The sequence below is a fragment of the Ptychodera flava genome, unplaced genomic scaffold (assembly GCF_041260155.1).
Source record: "Ptychodera flava strain L36383 unplaced genomic scaffold, AS_Pfla_20210202 Scaffold_143__1_contigs__length_115768_pilon, whole genome shotgun sequence".
NCBI classification, from domain to species: Eukaryota; Metazoa; Hemichordata; class Enteropneusta; family Ptychoderidae; genus Ptychodera; species Ptychodera flava.
The window spans coordinates 3,967-27,617 of record NW_027248325.1 but is presented as its reverse complement, the minus strand read 5'-3'; the positions used below and the strand labels follow the sequence as shown (position 1 = coordinate 27,617).

At 35.5% G+C, this 23,651-nt stretch overlaps 1 long non-coding RNA gene across 5 annotated transcripts; it reads right to left on the bottom strand.

The window, feature by feature from the left end:
* Positions 1-13,046: 13,046 nt before the first annotated feature.
* Positions 13,047-17,405, bottom strand: LOC139126867 (uncharacterized). 5 transcript variants are annotated; one of them, XR_011550836.1, is made up of 4 exons: positions 16,720-17,405; positions 16,393-16,489; positions 13,708-13,804; positions 13,047-13,191 (listed from the first exon to the last, which is right to left on the bottom strand). It is a non-coding gene; the product is annotated as an uncharacterized lncRNA (long non-coding RNA). The 5 variants fall into 5 exon arrangements; XR_011550838.1 differs by lacking the exon at positions 16,393-16,489 and having other exon boundaries at positions 16,720-17,393; XR_011550835.1 differs by lacking the exon at positions 16,720-17,405 and having other exon boundaries at positions 16,393-16,685.
* Positions 17,406-23,651: the final 6,246 nt, after the last annotated feature.

Sequence of the window (23,651 nt, the reverse complement as noted above, 5' to 3'; positions counted from 1 at the left end):
AAGACATTTCCAAGTCAACCATTTCAAATTGGATTACAAAAACAGTCCGTTGGACTTATAATGAAAGTTCAGAAACTGACCATCGCCTTACCAGAGTAACAGCCCATGAGGTTAGGGCTATCTCTTCTTCCCTGGTGTATTTGGCCGGTATTCCTGCGGACGATGTCCTTCGCGCAGGTACATGGCGTTCACCTAACTCATTTGTCAGTTTCTATCTTCGGGACATGGCATCAGAATCAGACGGTTTGTTAGTCCCCACGGACACCGTCCGGGGGGACTTATAGGTTTGGTCATGTCCGTCCGTGTGTGCATGCGTCCGTCCGTCCGTCCGTCCGTCCGTCCGTTCACGCAGATATCTCAGACATGCCCAGGTCAATTTCTTTCAAACTTTGCACAAGGATAGTACCCTACCCCATACAGATGCACGTCGATTTGTTTCACAATGCGATCAAATTTGGCCGTGTTAGAGGACTTTTTAGTTTTCATCTCCATAGACTCCCATGTATAAGGCAGTCTCCATAGACTCCCATGTATAAGGCAGTCCATAGACTCCCATGTATAAGGCAGTCCATAGACCTCCATGTATAAGGCCAAGAAAAATAAAAATTTAGTTTCTCATCGTATTCATATTGCAAAAAGGATGCAGTGACATAGTTTTTAGTCCCCACGGATGAAGTCCAGGGGGCTTATAGATTGGGTCATGTCCGTCCGTGAGTCCATCCGTGAGTCCATCCGTTCACGCAGATATCTCAGATATTTTGACAAAATGTCACGTGACCTCAGTGACCTTTGACCTCAAATATATATATTTGTCCATAACTCAGTAACCACAAGTGCTACACCCTTCATATATGGTATGATGGGAGAGCTTATGACGCCACATATTGTACCTCATTAATTATGTGCATATCTAATTTTGAGCAAGCCAATAGAGCTAGAGGTCTGATTTTTGGTATATAGGGATAACTTAGCAATACAATTTTTTTGACAAAATGTCATGTGACCTTGGTGACCTTTGACTTCAAATATACATATTTGTCCATAACTCAGTAAACACAAGTGCTACACCCTTCATGTATGGTATGATGGGACACTTTATGAAGCCACATATTGTACCTCATTAATTATGTGCATATCTAATTTTCAGCGAACCAATAGAGCTAGAGGTCTGATTTTTGGTATATAGGGATAACTTAGCAATACTATTTGTGCTGATTTTTGGTATATAGGGATAACTTAGCAATACAATTTTTTTGACAAAATGTCACGGGACCTCTGTGACTTTGACCTCAAATATACATATTGGTCCATAACTCAGTAACCACAAGTGCTACACCCTTCATGTATGGTATGATGGGACACATTATGACGGTCACATATTTGCCTCATTAATTATGCGCATATCTAATTTTCAGCGAACCAATAGAGCTAGAGGTCTGATTTTTGGTATATAGGGATAACTTAGCAATACAATTTTTTTGACAAAATGTCACATGACCTCGGTGACCTTTGACCTCAAATATACATATTTGTCCATAACTCAGTAACCACAAGTGGTACACCCTTCATATATGGTATGATGGGAGACCTTATGATGCTTCATACTGTACCTCATTAATTATGCGTAAATCTAATTCTGAGCAAACCCATAGAGGTGGATGTCTGATTTTTGGTATATAGGGATAACTATAGGATAGAAATTTTTTGACCAAATGTCATGTGACCTCGATGACCTTTGACCTGAAATATACGTTTATGTCGATAAATACATAACTACAAGTGCTATGTCCTTTATATTTAGTAGGGTGGCCATGGGAGACCTTATGACAACACACGCTTTACCTCATTAATTATGCACACATCTAATTCTGGGCAAGGGAATAGAGCTAGAGGTCTGATTTTTGGCATATAGGGATTAATTAGCAATACAAATTTTTTTCAAAATGTCACGTGACCTTATGACCTTTGACCTTGATTATACATATATATGCATAACTCGGTAACCACAAGTTCTATACCCTCCAATTCTGATAGGATATTAGACCTTAAGATGTCACATCTTGTACCTCATTATTATGCGCATATGTATTTCTTGGCTGGCCAATACAGCTAGAGGTCTGATCTTTTTTCCCGATTTAGAACCATAACTTAGACATGCCTCATGTGTTTCAAATGGGAACACGACATAGACCTATGTGCCCATAGATCTCAACATATACACTCCAGTGATACTTCTCAGTGACCACATTTCCCTGCCCCATCAAGACTAATACTCCTATTACAAGTGGGGACTATGTCATTGTCAATGACTTGTTTTCTCTTGGTCTGCTTTCTGTGGGCCAACAGGTTATTCCTGGTGAAAAATACTCGTTTCCCCGCCTCCTAAGGTCTGTGGGATTCTGTTTTTTCCCGATTGTAGCTGGGTGAGTATTTCAAATAAGCAGAATTGTAGTTTATACCTAAACCAATTTCTGCTATGTAGAAATACTCACCCAGCACACCCGCCCGCCTCCCCACTTGGTGTTTTGTATAACATGTGGAAGTGTGTTACACTAATTTTGCGGGTAATGGGTGTATTGTACCCCTTCAATACTTGGTTAACCGTTTTTCTGGTTGTTTTTGCCCCTGGCGGTTCTTCTAGTAGTTTGGGGAAATTGTCAGTTCCTAACTGTCGTACTCTAACGAGCGTGAACAGTCGCTTACGGAGTATAACTGAGTAACTTAGGGAGTCCAGTGACCTACGTCACAGGAAGTCTAGGCAGGAAGTTCAAGTTTTTAATCTTGCATAAATGGAGCCCAAGGGTTATTTCCCGATAGTAGCTGGGTGAGTATTTCTACATAGCAGAAATAAGTTTAGGTATAAACTACTATTCTGAGGTACTTTTTCACCTTAATGTCAAAGCCTGCCAAAATCCGACAATTAAAAGTTTGTCTCCGAATTTAGTATCGCCAAAAACAGTAACATAAGGTCCTATTCTGACGTAGGAAACCGACAATTGAAACAGTTTCTCTTCCGAATTAAATACGACCGAAAAACAGTAAAATAGGGCCTGATTTCACGCACTTTTATGATTTAATATGTCAAAGCCAAATGAAATCGGAAGATTGGAACAGTTTCTCTATCGAATTTAGTACGACCGGAATATATATATATACGAAACGAAATTCTGAAATAATCAAAGTTTTGTAAACTTTTATAGTATTTTAAATATCATCATGACAAATGCAACTTAAAAACTTATAAAAAGAGATATAAACACAATAGCTTTGTCCATAAACAATAAAAATGTCATTCCGTAAAGTTTGGTTGATCCATGCTTAATAAATTCTGCCAGGGGAGACCTCTGGTCATAGACCTGCCACTAGACTAACCAAACGAAATTCTGAAATAATGATAGTTTTGATTAACTTTTATAGCATTTTAAATATCATGATGATAAATGCCACTTGAAAAAGAGATACAAAAAACAATAGCTGTGTCAGTAAACAATAAAAATATCCATTTCTGTAGTGTTTCGTGGTGGGGTGCATAATAAATTCTGCCAAGGGAGCGACTCAGTTGTAGACCTGCCACTAGACTAACAAAACGAAATTCTGAAAGAATTAAAAGTTTTGATAAACCTTTATAGCATTTTAAATATCATCATGATAAATGCAATTTGGAAATGAGATAAAAAATACAATAGCTGTGTCTGTAAACCATAAAAATTTCAATTCGAAAAAGTTTGGTGATCCGGTATCCATGCCAGGACACCAGGACACCCCTAGTCATAGACCTGCCACTTGACTTTATAACTTTCATGCAACCCAAGTTTAATGCAAGTAAAGAAACAGAAAAGACAATTATATTTTTCATTTATTTGTTTTATTTTTCTGTTACCATCTTCCTCCATTGGCATCTTCTCCTGATATTAAGAAAGTTACCCTTTGCTCAGAGTTCGGCTTCGAGTTCTAAAACTGGGGAGGTTCATTTTCCGTATATCTAGCGCCCTCTATGGTTTAAATATGCAAGTAACACGGCGGCCTGCATAAGCGATGTCGTCATGTCTTTCATGTACAAGTGTTTTTCTGTCGCCATCGTGTATTTCTAAAGATGAAATCTGCAGCCTGGACCTTCTAAGGTATTGGGAACTAACTTATTTTATTCTGTTTTACCTTAACAGTCAATGTTTATCATAAATGTCATACAATCCTTGCCATGCAAATTTATGACCGTCGAAAAATACTCTATCATTTCGACCGTCCCGGTATTTTTTATCAGTTCGTCTTTTCATAAATCATATTTATTTTTCTGGTCGAATTGATGGAGTGACGGTACCTACGTACTACAACGTAGTGACGTTACTGATAGTTAGGCATAGCCAACTAGCTGAAGGCCACTAGCTTGTGATGAACAAATAGTTGTCAAACTAAATTTCTTTCGCATGCAGATTATCAATTTTCATACCCAAAGATTTTGTTTTATTGTTGCATAGAGTAAGACCAAAGTAAGTAAATTCTTTGTTTTGCGTCCGCGCGCGCCTAGGTTTTTGGAGATTTTTCGGAAAAAAAACACAAACTTTCCTTTCAAAATTTCGCCGCTGGTGGCGCTATTTTGTCGCAAAAACAAGTAGTGGCTTTTAACTTTGCGACGAAATACTCCTTTACGGCAATCAGATTTCACTAATGGACCTTGTGGTGACGTAAAACAGTACTCTGTACACATTTACCCCTGTCGATACTCTCAGCCTCACGTAGGGGCCTCACGTTCTCGCTGTCTGTTGTGGCTTTGCCTGTTGTGGTTTTGTCGTCACGATAAAAAATGGTAAGCAGGAAATAATCGAAGTTACAAAACAGGAAATCTTTGCACGGCAACTTGAAGGCATGGTCACTGCGAGCAATCGGGACTTGAACAGAGAGAGCCTGAGATTCAGCCGGCCGATTGGACTTGGGTACCACAACTCAGAGAGTATGGCAGACGAAAAAATCGGAAAGTGTTGAGGCCTATCCTAGTTAATTGGTCTTTTAGGTTTGCCAAAAATTAGGTTGATTCGTCCATTTTAACGTAAACAAACAATAAACAAGTGATCAGTCCTGTAAACGAAAGGCCTTTACGTACTTTTTGTTCAGTTTGGGTGTGGGAAAGTATATTAGCTCTTGCTGAAAAAAGTACTTTCTTGTGTTAAGTCAAACGGTTAGTTTATGAAGTTTGGGACAGTGTGCTCAAGTTCTCAAGTCAGCTGCTAACTCAAGTGAAAGGTTACAGTGGTCATGGCATTTGATAACTAATTCTAGAGTAGAATCATATCGCCGCGATTTCTTCTCTGTTCAAGTGTTATTAAACCAAGCTGTTTAAGTCTATTTTGATAATTGTAGTGTTGGTGTTTAGGTATTATTTGCCGTGCTAAGATTTTTATGTCCTTTTGTAGCCATGGTGACCAAGCTTGTACTGCATGTTCGAGCTGTGGTCTCACAAGTTGCTTGTAAAGACGAAGAATGACATTTTTTTTTATTTGATCGACAATGATCGTTTGATGAGATCAACATTCTGTTTGCTTTTTTGCAAACTTATCACATTTGCTCGAAGGTTTAAGGTAGAATGAAGTAGATCGCCCAAGTCATTTTCTTCAGTTGTTCGTCGCAGTGAAATATTGTTCATTGTGTATTTATTGAAGGGGTTGTTGTAGCCAATATGCGTCCGCCAGTGTTCACTCATTTTTTGTAGCTTTTCCAAATCAGCTTGTAGAATTTCAGGATCACTACAATTTCGCAAGGGATGATATGTCTTGGTATTGTCAGTAAATTTTTGAGTTCAGAACTAATTTCACCGCCAGTATGATTGATGTAGATTAGAAAGAGTACTGGTCCAAGAACTGAACCCTTTGGGACACCACTTGTGACGTATTCTCCATTCAGATGATGCTCCATTTATGACTACTCGCTGTTTTGTATTTGTCAATCAAGCTTTGACCCACTGTAGATTATTTCCATTTATGCCATGATACTTCATCTTTTCAATCAATCTGGGGCGTGGTACTTTGAAAGTGCAAGGAATATAGATGTGAAGCTTCCACCTAAATTTGGGTCTGATGAGTCTGTGTGAGGAGACTGACAATTGCGAAATGCTGTCTTTTATTTGATGGAAAGGAAAGGTGCTGGTTTTACAGATGGTCCCGAGGAAGCTACAGGGAATACTTTTGTCAAGTATATCACCAATTTCTTCTTCTCTCTGATGCCCCATCTTTCTAAAATTAAATGCAGAGGCTACAAGTTACCATTTCTGTTGGTGTTTTCTTTTAAAACAGACACCTTTCAGCAAAACTTTGACATTACATCGGAGCATAGACTTACAAGAAACTTGAAAGAAACGTACAAGAACTTGAGGACAAAAGACCGCTACTGTATACTGTTATAGTGTACCAATTCCTCAAACTGTCCAGATTTAAGTAATTTGATGAGGCTGTCAAGTTGCTGTGCAATGGTATTGACATGTGGACACTTTGAATGCACAAGAAAGAAATCTAAAACTAATAAGAGAAAAGCAAACGTCAAAGAATGACTGTTTATTTTGATCCATTTGTTATGAAAATGCATACAGTGATCATACAGTGTGACACACTGTGACAGGAGTATTCATGTGGTTTGAGAAAAATTGTCCAATAAAGGCAAACAGATTTTGTGTTAAATTTTCTGTGTGTGTTTTTTAGCCGCTTACCCGCGTACCTTTTAGGATTTTGAGTGGACGCAAAACAAAGAATTTACTTACTTTGGCCTAACTAGGTTTGAGTGGCAGTTTTTAGCACTGTTAATGTTAATTTTTAATCACTCTATTTTTGTGCCAATGTTATTTGTGATTGATCTGTTTAATTGTAGAACCGGTAGATCTACTGCCAGATGATTTTGCCGTTGGAAAAAATGTCCAAACAAAGGATGGCAGAAGGAGTACCTCCAGCGACAAATATAGGAAAGATACACATGTTGCTGCTACTGTTACTATGCTCTGTGTTTGTCTGCATCCGTAGCTTTTTGAAATTGAAAATAAAATGATATATAAAGGGACAGTAGCTGTAACTTCTGATAATAGCCTACTTTAATCATTTTTCATCTGTGTATCAACCATAGTTTCTTCTCAAGCATGTTCAAACACTCAAAATTCAGTTTGAATATGAGACAATCACTCTCAAGTGCATTGTTAATATTGTTGTAGACAACTTAATCCATTAAATTCAGTTTGGCTGTGTTGGATTAGTAATAAACAGAAGGTTGTGAAGTGTCCTTTCCTTTCTCTCAAAGCAACTAAATAGTGTTAAATCAAAGCACACACGAATAGCAGAGTCAATCGACTCATTTAGCGCGATACGAGTTATGTGATTGGCCCATATACGATTTCAAAGGATTGGCGTAGCTCAACGGACAACACAGCGACCCAGGGCGTTTTAAACTCCTCATGCAGGAGAGCAAAAATCAGAAGAAATGGTATCAACACGACTTCAGAAATCGCTTGAAAATTGCTTTCTTTTTGATCGCACATTCTTTTTACATGTTGAACTTGAGAGCCCTGTTCATGTCCTTCCCAACTGTTATGGAATTTTGCTCATTGACATTGAGACGGTAATTTTATGTGCGGTTGGAAAAAGTATATCACCGACCATGTCATGGCATTGGTGACCATTGAGTCACATACCTTCCGGAAGTATATGAGTACTGGTACTGCCGTTGCATGTTGATATGTTGCATGAGCTGTTCAGTCAATCATTTCAATCTTTTTTCCAATATGCTGTTGTCTCTTATACACACACACACACACACACACATATATATATATTTATATATATATATAAATATGCATGTGTGTATACATCTGTCTGTTTATTTGTTGGTGATATTTATTCAACGTTCTATGATATTGTATGTTTGTTTATCTATTTGTTTACTTGTCTGTGTTTATTATTTATTTGTGTATTTGTATGCTTGTTAGCTCACATTTGGTTATACCAATGTGAGATTATCATATAAGCTGAAGTCGGTGGCGTCTGTATGTTTGTGTGTATGTATGTATGTACGTACGTACGGTATGTCCGTCAACTTCAAAAACTCATGAACCGCTGCTGTTTTTAGTGCGGTATTTTTTGATCTGTAGATGCATCCTGGCTGTATATGGGATTTTCTTCAAATGAAGGTTGCAGTGCCCAAATTATGCAAATGAGCTTAAAAAATGTGAAAATGGTCAAAAATCAATAACTGAAGAACCGCTTGTTTGATTGCTTTGAAAATTAGTATGCAAGTACCTCAGGTAGACCTTATACAGTTTTATGTATATCTTGAATTGTGTATTTTTGCTGAATTTTTTTGGTTATTTTCCTTATTTTAAGTAAAAATTATTCTTCTCTGAAACCGCCAGCCTAGTTTCTCTCAAATTTGGGTTCGATGTTTGCAAGGGTGTTACCCTTAATTACAACAAAATTGGAAAAATTACTGTTTTGGGGCAATTTTTGTCATTTTTGGTCAAAAAATCATAACAAATATTTTCTTTTTAAAGCCCCTGGACAGACAGCTTTTATATTTGGTATACAGATGTCCAGGGATGACTATAGTTAGATATGTGGAAGTTGCCCTGAAATATACAAATTTGTATTTTTAAAACAATTTTGTCATTTTTTCATTTGTCGTTCTCAAAATTACTTGTCTGATAGCTTTGTAATTTGGTACAAAAGTCCCGAGGGATATTATTAGATAAATTTTATGTTCAAAGTGTTGGGAAGGCCCAAATTTTTATATTTTAGGTAATTTTCTCAGTTTGTGACCTTAAATGATCTACACCAACCAAGGATATGTTTTGAGACAGTTTCAAAGGCTGTGAACATAATTTTGTCGTATTTGGTACTGATTTGTTGTAAACTTTGATCCAGAAAACAAAGCTGAGGTAATTGTTTTCATTGCGGATCAATTTTTTCAACATTTCCAGGTAAGACATGCAAGAACTGATGAGAAATTTGGATCCAGGATAATTCCAGATGTCGTAATCACCCGCTAAAGTGGAAGGCATTTCACTATCTGTAACTAATTTAAGTGCTGTTTACATTCGAATGATAGCACTCATAGCATTAATGAAAAAATCCCCAGGGTTGTAAATATATTTCCTGCCATCTGGCCTTATGTAAACATGATCAACAAAGGAATGGAACATGTGACATTCAGGAGGGGGTAGGGTCTAGAAGATTGATGAGGTAGCATTACTTTTTACCAGATCCCTTGTACATTTTTCCCTACTCTTTATTTTTTCCCACTCTTGCAAGCCTTCTCTTGCTAATTTTTTGTTGACATTTACTTATGTATGTAGGATCTGCTTGTCCTATTGCTATAGAAATTAATATATATGTTCCTAAAGATGACCACCAGTACCTAAGTTGCAGACCTTATTTGCTTTTGTCATTCTTGTTTTTCTGGTTTAAATATTTGAGTGGACCGATTCAAACCGAATGTGAGCACACTGTCCTTGACGGTATTTTTTGCATGTTTGTTATATATTGATTATTTATTTGCTTATTTATTTATTTGTTTGTTTGTTTACCTCCCTGGCCCCCCTGTGGTCTACAGACAGGAAATTTTCAGTATATTAATGCGAATTACCCGTTATTTGTGGAGGTTTTGATTTGAATGTTCATTCAGCAATTAACTGTTCTGCTTTAGAAAACATATGGATCATGGATGTGCAAAATAGTTGAAATTCGACAAAACATTTAAAATGCTTACGTTATAAACTGCCCTTTTACTTGTTGCTAGGCAGATCAGTTTTGTCATTTTACCTTTTATTATACAAATCTTTGTCTTTATATAATACAGTAAAACATGTATTCAACCACAGACTTTCCTCGTCTTTCTAATTTCACAAGTCGACCATCTCCCCTCAAATAAAAAATAAACTGCATATACACCTTGAGATGGATATCTGCTACCAAATATTTTTGCAAGGAAACAAGAGACCACTATCAGTTAATATGAAAGGCATAGGACGTCATGGCGCTTTGCAATGCATTGTGGGTAATCAAGGTTAACATTGAATATACTGCCACCTACGACAACGCATTGCAATGCATTATGGGTAATCTACACGGCACCCCCAAGCTTAAAATTGAGCATAGCGCCCCCTAAGATGGTAGTCCATGAAAACAAGGACCAAAACGAGTTTCACACCAGGTCTCTATGGCATATTCATAGACTTTCAAAATAGCAACAATTGTTTAGATTTTGCTGCATGACGTGTGCATATCTATGAAGTCACATATAAAAAGGTATTCATAAATGATTTTCAATTCTCCATGCTGTCTGAATTCACTTTTAATTTTAAGTAAATAATAGTTCCAATATCGGACATAACAGACGCCATTACTCTGACAGTTTATCTATAGTATAACAATATATAAAGAACGGCTACATGGATTTCAGTCAAATTTGATACAGAAGTTTAGTTGCCAAATGACCAAAACTCGTCACCTTTTCATTCATGCGGGCTACATATCAATAATTTTATCAGAATTCTAATTTTACTGTTACATATTACTCAGGGGAGCATCAAAATGACCAAAGTTTGTTACTTACCAAGGTTTACTGCACCAAAACTAAAGTTTCCTGTAAAATATTCGTAATGTTCTGCTTCGAGTGAGCTGCACCATAACAACTAGTGATTAAGCATACTTCAGTCAGCACAACAACATCAATACTATTGCAAATAAAATTAAAATCACAAAAATAATGTCAAAAATGAGCGACTTTGTCCCTTTAATGTGCTTGCATTGCAACTTTTCCATGCCTTAGTGTTGAACTCCCACCAATTAATACTCCAGAATACCGTCAGTCGTGCTACAGCGACTTTGGCAGTGTTTTAATGTTGTATGGCAAAGTAAAAAATTCTTTTTGTGTTTGTAATATATACTCAATCTTGGTTTAAAATTTAAGCCATTGTAGTTTCTCCCTTTTTTGCCACAAATGGGTACTATTTTTGCATTTTGCAGTCTGGAAAATCAAGTGAAACCATTCCTGAATGCAGGTTTGCAGGCTGACAAAATAATTGACCACCAAAAGGCATAAAGGGGAAATGTATGGGAATGAGGATGTATGTTAGCTAGTTAGACTGCTGTCAATATGTCATTTGCCAATATTTCTCACAGCATGAAAATAATAGAGGTATTATTTTTAATATTTATTTTTTTATATTCGTATAGCGTAGGCCATATGCAGAGACCACAAAGTAGGAGACAGAATGGATGCTTTTCAATACTGCAATAAAAATACTCTTACATAGTATGTGTGCAAGATTCAATATGATGGTTATATTGATGCGTGTGTTATTTATGAATGTATTTTATTTACTCTGATCATACTTTAAATTCTCATTTCAATGATCCTTTATATTTTCTGGTCTTTGATATTTTTGTTGCAAGGCCAGTAAGCTATTAATTTTACTTGTGTGTTATCCAGTGTATATCAAATTAAGGTGACCTTTTTAAAGCAGTATTTCTCATCAAAGATGACAAGGAAACCCCCTCATACTATATATTTTCAAAAAGCAGAGACTGATTTTTAGTATGGTAGAAGCAGTTTACATGATGGACGACATGGGTGTGTGTATTTGGGCAAAACTCAATTTTGGTATTTTAATAACATTGATAGGGAGGCCAAAGGGCAAATTGTCAAATTGGCCAAAATGCCATTTTTTCATATTCATAAAAGTAAAAATAAAGGCATTATTCCATATTTTGTATTTATTTCACAATATTTGAATAGAGGCTTATTGACTGAATAAAACGGATGATTACTGAAATGCAAATTTTTCTTAAAATTTGGGTCGAAAATGAGTGTTTTCGCTAATTTAGAAAGTTGCTTTTGTAAAATGCAGGTCAATAATAAAATGTTAGCAATGTCTTTCTCATCTTTCTTCTCTTTTTTTGTCGAAGAAATATCATTAACAACAAGATTAAGTGTGATTTTTTGTTGATGACAGCCTTCAAGAGTTAATCTTGAGTGTGTAAATCTGGAAATTGATGATATTTGTCATTTTTCCTACCACAGAAATTACATAGAAAATAAGTGTGAAGGTCAGTTTTTGAAAAAATACAATTCAAAAACCAAAATTTCTGGCCAAATGGTGCCTTTGACTGTAAATCAAGAGAAAATGAGGATATTACCCCCAAAGTTTTTTTTTCCCAAATTCTGCTTTTTTGAGGTTTGTGAGGAAAAAGTGCTCTGATATCTTCAATTTTTATCAACATAAATAATAACGGTAACAGGCATTTAAGATGACCAAAACTCAACAAATAATACTTATTGCTGTTTAGAGTTGAACTGTATGAAAAATATCTTAAATAAAAATGATTATGTGGACAAAAACCGGGCTTGAAAACTGTAATTTGCTCAATTTTTCTGTGATGTTTGTTATTTCTTTTCTCCAATGATGCATAGTCAATACATAGCATTTCAAATACAGTAAAATCACATTTTTTCCAAATTCAAGTTACATGGCTAGACTACAACAGCACATATAATTAACCTATTATGATTGCTTTTATCAACTGTGGTCACATGACTCATTAATATGCAAATATGCAAATGATTCAGTTTGTAATACTAGAGGAACAGTTCACTGATTTCATTGCTCCTTTACATGTATGACAATAGTATAAATTTTAACTGCAGCAGATATTGTATTAAATGTATTAGGTGCAATATAAGAGTGCAAGTACAAACATTCAGTTAAAACTCTTGTCAGAGTAGTGAAAGTTGCTAATGATATTCAGATAACAGCCCAACTCAGAGTGAGTTGTATTTCAAATACCCATATTGGTACATGATCATTACTTTGGCTACCTACTACGGACTTCATAAAATGAAAAATAATATGTAGACACATTCTCTCACACACTCACACCCATATAATGCATAAATATTTCAATGTCTGTGGGCTTGAAACCTTGTTTGTAAATGACATTCCAATATAAGGCAACAAACCCATCAACGAACTTATGTACTATGATGTACGATATAACCCTTAAGTAATACAGCTTGAGACATTTGTTGTTTAAATTGATTTGACTGTATTTATGATATAATCTAAAAAGATACACAGCTGGAGAAATATTTATTTAAACTGACTTGATTGTATTTGCTTCAAAAACCTGGCAATCTTTATTTTGCACACAGACCTGAATCACAAATCTGTAAAAAAAAAGAAAAAATCCAAATATGTTACAAGATTGAATCAATCAATAAAACAAAACACCTATGAGAACGATACTAAGTGGATTGAAAGGATAAATTAAACAATGATCTACAAAATTCTAACCTATTTTTTTGTTTTATTTTGATAGACTAATCAAAATTTCTTTCATGTTTTATAATTGCTATTGCTTGTTATCTCCCATTACATTGATCTCCTCATCTGTTACTGTCCCATGTTGATATGTGAATCAATTCATCCAAACTGTATTTTGTTTGGTTTTACCACACTGCCATCAGGCTGAATTAGCGAGATATTTCACTGACCAATTTCAATTTTGATAGAAAAAAAAATGTTCGTTATCACAGTACCTTTTTCAAAATCTATCCTCGGAACTGGACAGAAAATCTAATTAAATTTCATATAATTTACTTTTAATCACATTGAAATTACAAAGACATGTCTATATTCTTCAAATATTCACAATATCGGACGATAAGTATCCTTAAGCTTACCTTAAGCTTAAGTGACTGCAATTTGCACAGAGCAACACTATCGCCTAGCAACTCGGGCCTGGTACACATCACTGCAGTCCACATTGCTTCGACTGAACTGAACAAAAAAGTAATAAAACTACAGTAAGGCCAAAGAACTAAAGAAGATGTTTTTGACTGCTCATTAAGGTGTTTAAATTTCATAGGAACGGCTTACAGGTTCACTTGACAACTTTGACGGGATACAGAGGCGTAATACGTGTGTGAAGTGACCTGGGCACATCGCTCGATCATTCGACAGCTTCTCAGTTTGCCATCGCGATTTTAGCACATGGGTCAGAATATGTGCAAATATCGAGCAATGCAAGAGCATAAAATTCAGAATCTCTTACCGAATACTTAATTTGAACATATTTTTCATAGAATAATTCCTTGCATAGCGCCAAATTCTGTCGTGTTCAGCTTGCATTTACATGCATTCTGTCACCGTAAGACGCCATATTGGATCTCCAAAAGCACTTGCTCGAGCATCATCGCTACCCGAAAATGTGGTCGCGTTTTCTCATTTCCAGATAAAATTGCATAAAATTCATTTATTTGACAGTTAATAATATATTCTATATATTTACGGCCCATTGGGTCGAAGCGAGAAGTCTAAGTCAATGATTTACGGTTTACGGTTTCGGCTTCGTGGAGCGTTCATCCTCCCTGATTTTTCTTGATGGCCTCACAACACTTTATTTTGGTTGTTAAGACATGTATTAAGTGATTTGATTGGTTCAAAATGCGATATTCTTGGAGCGCCAACCAATCGAAAACAGGCTTTTTTAATTGCCGTGTACCCCATCAAGCGAAAGCACGGGCCCCTTACGCCGTAGAGGGCGCATTTTTGACACGCGCGCTAAGCATTGGCAAAATTCACAAAATATTCAAATCGGATGTATTATTTTCGGCGCTCGTGTGACAGAATCATTTATTTTTTTGACAACACATTATACAAGGGGGATTTTTAAATCAATTACAATAAAAAATACTGCTTTAAAGGTAATCATTTTACGAATTCAAGACAGTGGAATTTCAAGATTTGACCTGTTTTAGTGTGACACAATTTTGACGAAATCATGATATTTAGTGATGTTTTATTAAAAAGGCTTGACTTTTGTTCAACTTAAAATTAAAACAGCTTACTAAGAAACAGTTTTTCTTTCAAAATCTCAGTTATCAGCTTAATGTTTGCTGTCAACTAAAAATAAGAGACATCCAAAAACATTACTTTGTCATGTGAGACCGATTTAAGCTTGGGTCTCTCTAACATTGATGGCATGATGCTACTTTCTGAAATGTAATATTTAATTTGAAAGAAAAGTATATGTAGAAAAAAACTACTTCTATTGTGCATTATCAATCCTAATTCTAAAATGGCAAGGGTTGAAATTCTGACACTCAAAAAAGTGATTAAAAACATAATTAGTAAAATTACAATGCCTCTTATTCAAAATGTAAGAACTTTATTGCCAAGCAAAATACTTGTACTATTTAAAGAACATAATGTGAAAATTGTGGAAAAATTGGCCCAGCCAGAGTTGAGTTAAATTCTTTGGAAATCTTGAGAATGGGAGAAAAAAGAAGAGCAGGAAGTTGGGTGATTTGCATAAATTAACTTTTGTATCATGCATATTATGATTGCTTGACAACCAATATTTAAATCTTGAGTCAACAAATTAATTAAAATTAAATAAATATTCGCAAAAAAGTGATTTTTGAGCAAAGTACGCTGTGTTTGGTGCAGCTCCCCCTCAATTACCCATCTCCGCCAACGGGGGTTAAAAGCCTGTTGCCAAAGGGATTTTCATGAGCTTAGACAAGGGATGGATTAGTATGAAAAAAATTGTTGCCAAGTTTTATATCACTATCAAGCTTTGTGTGTGATATTCCTGCTGGAAATTTTAATGAGTGTATTTATATTTCAGTCTCAATTACACTCTTTTGCATCTATCATCGAACGCTCAACTTCATGTGAATATTGATACATCTCATGAATTCATCAGTGTGTTTCCTTGGAAACTTCATGAGTTGATAGGGAAGTTTCCTAAGAAGTTCCAGACGCTGCCGCGCTGGCGATAAGTTTATGTAAACATGTAGATACTGTGTAGCTGACTGTGGGCACCTAACTGACCGACGTAAACGTCATACACCTAGCTGCATTACATGTAATACGTACGGTTACATTAGCGATTCCTGTGATTCGTTCAAAAATAATGGGCAATATTATGCAGTGAGATTAAAACATAAGTTTCAGCCAAGTAAAATTTATGCGTGAATTTCAATACCACAACTGAAATGCGAATATTGTACATGATAACAACAGTCGCGGTTACAAAAATAGTTTGGCGGCATAGTTGACAATTGCAACATTGTACAAGTGCCTGTCTGCATGCACAGTACACACTTCCTCCGACAAAATGCATTGTGGTTTTCCGATACCATTTCTGACGCGAAGGCGCATCTTAGAACTTCACTTGAAAGGTGTTTCTTATGGTGAAATTGCATCGACGACTGGAATCTCTAAATCAGCAACGCACAGTGTCTGCTGTAAGTACGAGAGAACAGGGCCTGACAGCCGGTGATAGACCAGTGCGAGAACGCACCAGAGTTGTGGACAACATATCGAGTTCTACAAAAGGCGGTAGCCAAGTATTTACTTACACGAAATCAGAAGAAAACTTTTTGATGATCACGTATGTACGGCCGAAAACGTGCCATCGTATCGCTGACGACAATCCACCGAGCGATAACCAAATACCTGAGCATGAGTCGAAAGAAAATATCGCCGAATCAATGACTCCAGCTATCGAACAATACACACTGGAATTCATAGAAACTGTTTCTGACTACAATATAAATCAAATTCATTGGTTTGATGAGTCTTCGGTGATCCGAACTGCAGCCAATCGTCGTTTTAGACAAGCAGAAATCAGAACACCGGCAGTTGAAATACAACGGCGTGCATCGAACGCTACGTACACGATCAACCTTGCCAGTGCTACGCGCCAGTGAGGAGACAATCCCCGTTTAACCATCAGATCAAGACCACAACCAGACACAGGATGTCGGAGAATAAACGTCGAACTTTATTACGACTGGTACGAGACTAACACAACTATAACATGGCGATGCGGAGAGAGAGAGAGAGAGAGAGAGAGAGAGAGAGAGAGAGAGAGAGAGAGAGAGAGAGGGAGACGCATGCGCATAACAACTAAGTAAAGAGTAAAGAGCCGACGCGAGAGGGCGACATAACAAAGCAACAACACATAGTGGCGACGGGTGTCGATCATTCCGATATCATTGGCCCATCAAACGGGTTGGAGTTACTGAACTCTTTCGATGAGGCTGTTCAATTAACGGATAATATTGTAAATCCGTGTTTGGCCGTCGGTGACTGTGTGATTATGGATACTTGCGGTTTCCACCACGCGCAATATGTTGAACATTGAATTTCATAATCGTCACTTTCAAGTCAAGACCACAACCAGACACAGGATATCGGAGATAAACGTCGAACTTTATTACGACTGGTACGAGACTAACACAACTACAACATGGCGATGCGGGGAGAGAGAGAGGGAGACGCATGCGCGTAACAACAAAAGTAAGTAAAGAGTAAAAAGCCGACGCGAGAGGGCGACATAACAAAGCAACAACACATAGTGGCGACGGGTTTACGTACATTTGTGCCGGCGTGAGGAAATGAACCAGCGCGATGATACAAACCACTCAATTAGATTCTCTCGAGGAGTTTCTGTTCTACAAATTACTCAATCGGAGTGTCTCTTGCAAAAATTACTGAATTGGAGTTAGTCTGGACAAAATCACTCAATCAGAGTTTGTCTTGTACAATTCAAACAATCAGAATTTTGTTTTGATACAAACCACTCTATTAGATTCCGTCTTGTACATGTTGTACAATTTCACAAATTGCAGTTAGCCTTGTAGAAATCGCTCAATTAGAGTTTGTCTTGTACAAATTGCTGAATTTGAGTTAGTCTTGCATAAATTGCTCACTTGAAGTTTTTCTTGCACGAATCACTCAATTAGATTCTGTTTTGTACAAATAACTCAAAAGCAGTGATAACTCAATCGGAATGTCTCTTGCAAAAATCACTCAATTAGAGTTTTTCTTATAAAAATTGCTGAACTTGAGTTAGTCTTGCATAAATCACTCAATTGAAGTTTGTTTTGTACAAATCGCTCAATCGGAGTTTTTCTTGTACAAATCACTCAATTAGAGTTTGTTTTGTACAAATCGCTCGATCAGCTATTGTTTTGATACAAACAACTCAATTAGATTCTGTTTTGTACAAATCACTCAAAAGGAGTTTCTGTTGTACAAATAACTCAATCGTAGCGTCTCTTGCAAAAATCACTCAATTGGAGTTTTTTTCGTAAAAATTGATGAATTTGAGTTAGTCTTGCATAAATCACTCAATTGGAGTTCTTTTTGTACAAATCGCTCAATCAGCTATTGTTTTGATACAAACAACTCAATTAGATTCTGTTTTGTACAAATCACTCAAAAGGAGTTTCTGTTGTACAAATAACTCAATCGGAGCGTCTCTTGCAAAAATCACTCAATTGGAGTTTTTTTCGTAAAAATTGATGATTTTGAGTTGGTCTAGCATAAATCACTCAATTTGAGTGTATCTTTTAAAAGTCACTCAATTAGGGTTTGTCTTGTAAAAATTGCTGAATTTGAGTTACTCTTGTACAAATCACTCAATTAGGGTTTGTCTTGTAAAAATTGCTGAATTTGAGTTAATCTTGCATAAATCACTCAATTGGAGTTTGTTTTGTACAAATCGGCTTAATCGAAGTTTTTCTTGCACAAATCACTCAATTAGAGTTTGTTTTGTACAAATCGCTCAATCGAAGTTTTTCTTGCACAAATCACTCAATTAGAGTTTGTTTTGTACAAATCACTCAATCAGCTTTTGTTTTGATGCAAACCACTCAATTAGATTCTGTTTTGTGTTTATCTTGTAAAAATTGCTGAATTTGTGTTAGTCTTGCACAAATCGCTCAACTGGAGTTTTTCCCGCCCAAATCACTCAATTGGAGTTAGTCTTGTACAAATCACTCAATCAGCTTTTGTTTTGATACAAACCACTCAATTAGATTCTGTTTTGTACAAATCACTAAAAAATAGTTTATGTTGCACAAATCACTCAATTAAAGTAAGCCTTGAACAAATCACTCAATTGCGGAATTGAGTAAGTCTTGCATAAATCACTCAATTAGAGTTTGATTTGTACAAATCGCTCGATCAGCTTTTGTGTTTTGATACAAACCACTCAATTACATTCTGTTTTGTACAAATCACTTAAATGGAGTTTCCGTTGTAAAATGACTCAATCGGAGCGTCTCTTGCAAAAATCATTGAATTTGAGTTTTTTTCGTTAAAATTGATGAATTTGAGTTAGTCTAGCATAAATCACTCAATTTGAGTTTACCTGCAGAAATGACTCAATTTGAGTTAGTCTTGTACAAATCACTCAGTTACAGTTTGTCTTGTAAAAGTTGCTGAATTTGAGTTAGTGTTGCATAAATCACTCAATTGCAGTTTGTCTTCCACAAATCGCTCAATTGGAGTTTGTCTGGTACAAATCCCTCAATTGGAGTTTTTCCTGCATTTGAGTTAGTCTTGTACAAATCACTCAATTAGGGTTTGTCTTGTAAAAATTGCTGAATTTGAGTTAATCTTGCATAAATCACTCAATTGAGTTAATCTTGCATAAATCACTCAATTGGAGTTTGTTTTGTACAATTCGCTCAATCAGCTTTTGTTTTGATACAAACCACTCAATTAGATTCTGTTTTGTACAAATCACTCAAAAGGAGTTTATGTTGCACAAATCACTCAATTGGAGTAAGCCTTGAACAAATCACTCAATTAGTGTTCACTTGTAAAAATTGCGGAATAGAGTAAGTCTTGCATAAATCACTCAATTGCAGTTTGTCTTCCACAAATCGCTCGATTGGCGTTTGTCTTGTACAAATCCCTCAATTGGAGTTTTTCCTGCACAAATCATTCAATTTAAGTTAGTCTTGTACAAATCACTCAATTAGAGTTTGTCTTGTAAAACTTGCTGAATTTGTGTAAGTCTTACATAAATCGCTCAATCGGAGTTTTTTTGTACAAATCGCTCAATTTGATTTTTTTTTGCACAAATCACTCAATTGGAGTAAGTCTTGAAGAAATCACTCAATAAGAGTTTGTCTTTTAAAAATTGCTGAATTCGAATCACTCAATTAGGGTTTGTCTTGTAAAAATTGCTGAATTTGAGTTAATCTTGCATAAATCACTCAATTGGAGTTTGTTTTGTACAATTTGCTCAATCAGCTTTTGTTTTGATACAAACCACTCAATTAGATTCTGTTTTGTACAAATCACTCAAAAGGAGTTTATGTTGCACAAATCACTCAATTGGAGTAAGCCTTGAACAAATCACTCAATTAGTGTTCACTTGTAAAAATTGCGGAATAGAGTAAGTCTTGCATAAATCACTCAATTAGCGTTTGATTGTACAAATCGCTCAATCGGAGTTTTTCTTGCACAAATCACTCAATTAGAGTTTGTTTTGTACAAATCGCTAAAATGGAGTTTCCGTTGTACAAATAACTCAATCGGAGCGCCTCTTGAAAAATCATTGAATCGGATTTTTTTCGTAAAAATTGATGAATTTGAGTTATTCTAGCATAAATCACTCAATTTGAGTTTACCTGCAGAAATGACTCAATTTGAGTTAGTCTTGTACAAATCACTCAGTTACAGTTTGTCTTGTAAAAGTTGCTGAATTTGAGTTAGTGTTGCATAAATCACTCAATTGCAGTTTGTCTTCCACAAATCGCTCGATTGGCGTTTGTCTTGTACAAATCCCTCAATTGGAGTTTTTCCTGCACAAATCATTCAATTTAAGTTAGTCTTGTACAAATCACTCAATTAGAGTTTGTCTTGTAAAACTTGCTGAATTTGTGTAAGTCTTACATAAATCGCTCAATTTGATTTTTTTTTTGCACAAATCACTCAATTGGAGTAAGTCTTGAAGAAATCACTCAATTAGAGTTTGTCTTTTAAAAATTGCTGAATTCGAGTTAGTCTTGAATAAATCACTCAATTAGATTCTGTTTTGTACAAATCACTCAAAAGGAGTTTCTGTTGTACAAATAACTCAATCGGAGCGTCTCTTGCAAAAACAACTCAATTGGAGTTTTTTCGTCAAAAATTCATGAATATAAGTTAGTCTAGCATAAATAACTCAATTTGAGTTTATCTTTTAGAAATCGCTCAATTGGAGTTTTATGCACAACACTCAATTAGAGTTAGTCTTGTACAAATCACTCAATTAGGATTTGTCTTGTAAAAATTGCTGAATTTGAGTAAGTCTTGCATAAATCACTCGATTGGAGATAGTCATGTACAAATCTATCAATCAGCTTTTGTTTTGATACAAACCACTCAATTAGATTCTGTTTTGTACAAATCACTCAAAAGGATTTTCTGGTGTACAAATAACTCAATCGGAGTGTCTCTTGCAAAAATCACTCAATTGGAGTTTTTTTCGTAAAAATTGATGAAATCGAGTTATACTAGCATAAATCACTCAATTTGAGTTAGTTTTGTACAAATCTAACAACTTGGAGTTTTTCCTGCACGAATAACTCAATTGGAATTAGTCTTGAACAAATCACTCAATTAGAGTTTGTCTTGTAAAAATTGCTGAATTTGAGTTAGTCTTGCATAAATCACTCAATTAGAGTTCTGTTTTGTACAAATCACTCAAAAGGAGTTTCTGTTGTACAAATAACTCAATCGGAGCGTCTCTTGCAAAAATCATTCAATCGGAGTTTTTTTCGTAAAAATTGATGAATTTGAGTTAGTCTAGCATAAATCACTCAATTTGAGTTTGTTTTGCACAAATCGCTCAATCGAAGTTTTTCTTGCACAAATCATTCAATTAGAGTTTGTTTTGTACAAATCGCTCGATCAGCTTTTGTTTTGATACAAACCACTCAATTAGATTCTGTTTTGTACAAATCACTTAAATGGAGTTTCCGTTGTACAAATAACTCAATTGGAGCGTCTCTTGCAAAAATCATTGAATTGGAGTTTTTTTCGTAAAAATTGATGACTTTGAGTTAGTCTAGCATAAATCACTCAATTTGAGTTTACCTGCAGAAATGACTCAATTTGAGTTAGTCTTGTACAAATCACTCAGCTACAGTTTGTCTTGTAAAAGTTGCTGAATTTGATTGAGTTAGTGTTGCATAAATCACTCAATTGCAGTTTGTCTTCCACAAATCGCTCAATTCGAGTTTGTCTTGTACAAATCCCTTAATTTGAGTTTTTTCTGTATTTGAGTTAGTCTTGTACAAATCACTCAATTAGTCTTGTAAAAGTTGCTGAATTTGAGTTAATCTTGCAAAAATCACTCAATTGGAGTTTGTTTTGTACAAATCGCTCAATCGAAGTTTTTCTTGCACAATTCACTAAATAAGAGTTTGTCTTGAAAATATTGCTGAATTTGAGTTAGTCTTGCATAAATCACTCAATCGGAGTTTGTTTTGTACAAATCGCTCAATCAGCTTTTGTTTTGATACAAACCACTCAATTAGATTCTGTTTTGTACAAATCACTCAAAAGGAGTTTATGTTGCACAAATCACTCAATTGGATTTAGCCTTGAACAAATCACCCGATTAGAGTTCACTTGTAAAAATTGCTGAATTTGAGTTAGTCTTGCATAAATCACTCAATCGGAGTTTGTCTTGTATAAATCGCTCAATTGGAGTTTGTCTTGTACAAATTGCTCAATTGGAGTTTTTCCTGCAAAAATCATTCAGTTGGAGTTAGTCTTGTACAAATCACTCAATTAGAGTTTGCTTTGTAAAAATTCTTGAATTTGAGTTAGTCTAGCATAAATCACTCAATTGGAGTTTTTGTTTTAAAACTTGCTGAATTTGTGTTAGTCTTACATAAATCGCTCAATCAGAGTTTGTTTTGTACAAATCGCTTAATTTGATTTTTTTTGCACAAATCACTCAATTGGAGTAAGTCTTGAAGAAATCACTCAATTAGAGTTTGTCTTTTAAAAATTGCTGAATTCGAGCTAGTCTTGAATAAATCACTCAATTAGATTCTGTTTTGTACAAATCACTCAAAAGGAGTTTCTGTTGTACAAATAACTCAATCGTAGCGTCTCTTGCAAAAACAACTGAATTGGAGTATTTTCGTCAAAATTTCATGAATATGAGTAAGTCTAGCATAAATAACTCAATTTGAGTTTATCTTTTAGAAATCGCTCAATTGGAGTTTTTATGCACAACACTCAATTAGAGTTAGTCTTGAACAAATCACTCAATTAGAGTTTGTCTTGTAAAAATTGCTGAATTTGAGTTAGTCTTGCATAAATCACTCGATTGGAGTTTGTTTTGTACAAATCGCTCAATCAGCTTTTGTTTTGATACAAACCACTCAATTAGATTCTGTTTTGTACAAATCACTCAAAAGGATTTTCTGCTGTACAAATAACTCAATCGGAGTGTCTCTCGCAAAAAACAATCAATTGGAGTTTTTTTCGTAAAAATTGATGAATTCGAGTTATACTAGCATTAATTACTCAATTTGAGTTAATCTTTTACAAAGTGCGCAATGGGAGTTTTTATGCAAAAATAACTCAGAGTAAGTCTAGCACAAATCACAAGTTTGTCTTGTAAAAATTGCTCAATTGGAGTTTTTCCCGCAAATATCACTCAAAAATAGTTTCTGTTGTACAAATAACTCAATCGGAGCGTCTCCTGCAAAAATCAATCAATTGGAGTTTTTTTCATACAAATTGATGAATTTGAGTAAGTCGTGCATAAATCACTCAATTGGAGTTTGTTTTGTACAAATCGCTCAATTGGAGTTTA